Source organism: Nicotiana tabacum, chromosome 2, assembly GCF_000715075.1.
Source record: "Nicotiana tabacum cultivar K326 chromosome 2, ASM71507v2, whole genome shotgun sequence".
NCBI lineage: Eukaryota > Viridiplantae > Streptophyta > Magnoliopsida > Solanales > Solanaceae > Nicotiana > Nicotiana tabacum.
In genome coordinates, this window is record NC_134081.1 from 123,694,812 (window position 1) to 123,696,627 (window position 1,816).

Sequence of the window (1,816 nt, forward strand, 5' to 3'; positions counted from 1 at the left end):
TTAAATTCGTTTGTGTGCATTACCTTGTACTATATATAGTTTTCCTAGTTTACACAAGCTAATTGTCATCTGCAAATGGACAAAGATGCGGAAGCAAAAATATCAATGTTCTAGTGCTCATCCTATGATTATTGGTTAAATTATATATATTATTTATCTGAAAGCCAATAGTCTTTTGACGTTTTTTTGACTCATAGGATGAAAGCCAATAGTATTTTGACCAAGAAACTTAAAAAGAAATCGCACAGATGAGACGTTGGTCCCGGCGGGGCTCGAACCCGCGACCTTCGGCTCATAAGACCAACGCTCTAACCAACTGAGCTACGGGACCATTTATTTACTTTTGTATCAGGGATTATTTGACAAGGCAGAGCAGTAATATATCAAACACTGTTTTGACTTGAGACAAGTTAAGCAAGTATTTGTAACTTAGAGATTAGCCATGCAAGGATTTTAGTACGGAGAATGTTTTTTGTTGAATGTATAGTTGAATAAATTACATATTAGTATGCATTGTGTAATTTAAGTAAATGTTTACTTTAAAACAATATGGAAGGTTTTCTAATATTGTGAGGGTTAATTAGTTTTTCCATTTTAGTGTTCTAAGTCCATGTATTACTAATACACATATTTTTATTTTACATATATTCCGCATAAAAATAATATATAAATTCTTGCACAAATTATGCTAGTATTATTTATTAGAAAAACAAAAAGAGCAACAAACATGGTATACATTAATGATGTTTTTTCCGTGGGGATTGATTCTCCAAAAACTCCAACCAAAATCTAGTTGTACTTCAAATTAGGTCCATGTAGTCAAGTTAAACAGTTAATCATGATTTGGTCATATTTCTTGAATTAATTTAAGATTTAGCCCAAATTGTATGCGATGTTGATCCGATAAAATTGAAATGTCTACAATCTTATGTTAAAATAAATGTTAGTTTCTTACGTAAATCTTACTCTGAAAATGATCGTTGCTTTTATGCTTTTGTTGATATAATTATCCGTGCATGCGTGCACGTTACATCAATTTATTTTGCAGGTTATACACACGTTTGTGATATGAACAATTGAAATTATATCACAAAATTAGAGGATAAGCATGGACATATTTCTCATATAGCTGTGCTATATGATATATAATCTCAAGAATTAGAAACATAACAAAGCTACCGCAGCCACTAACACATTCTTTTTACTGATACACACACACACACACACACAACTTATATCACAAAATTAGAAGATAGAGAGAATTGGAGGATAAGCATGGACGTATTCCTCACACAGTATGTATATATTAAAAGCATGAACCCCTAAACTTAAAAGTTAAATTATATATTTGTCCTTCTAAATAATTTTAATATTTTTGTCACGACCCGATGCAACGATCCGGCTGGTCGTTTTGAGAGTAATAGCCCCGATCCCCTATTTACTGCTTCTCCCATATCTATTTATGCTATTGTGACTTGCCGGGAGGTTTTGTTCTGGTTTTTGGAGTGTTTTGGGACACTTAGTCCCTAAATGGAGGTTTAAGTCTCGGAATTTTAACTGTAGTCGGAAGTGTGTGAACACGACTTCGGAATAGAGTTCTGTCGGTTCTGTTAGCTCCGTTGGGTGATTTTGGACTTAGGGACGTGTCCGGATTGTGAATTTGAGGTCTGTAGCTAATTTAGGCTTGAAATGGCAAAAGTCAAAATTTTGAAAAGTTTGACTGGGGGTGACTTTTTGATATCTGGGTCGGATTTCGATTCCGAAAGTTGGAGTAGGTCCGCAATATTGAATATGACTTGTGTGCAAAATTTGAGGT

At 33.9% G+C, this 1,816-nt stretch overlaps 1 non-coding gene across 1 annotated transcript; it reads right to left on the minus strand.

Annotated features, from left to right (window-relative positions):
• Positions 1 to 257: 257 nt before the first annotated feature.
• Positions 258 to 331, minus strand: TRNAI-UAU (transfer RNA isoleucine (anticodon UAU)). Its single transcript has one exon. It is a non-coding gene; the product is annotated as a tRNA-Ile (tRNA).
• Positions 332 to 1,816: the final 1,485 nt, after the last annotated feature.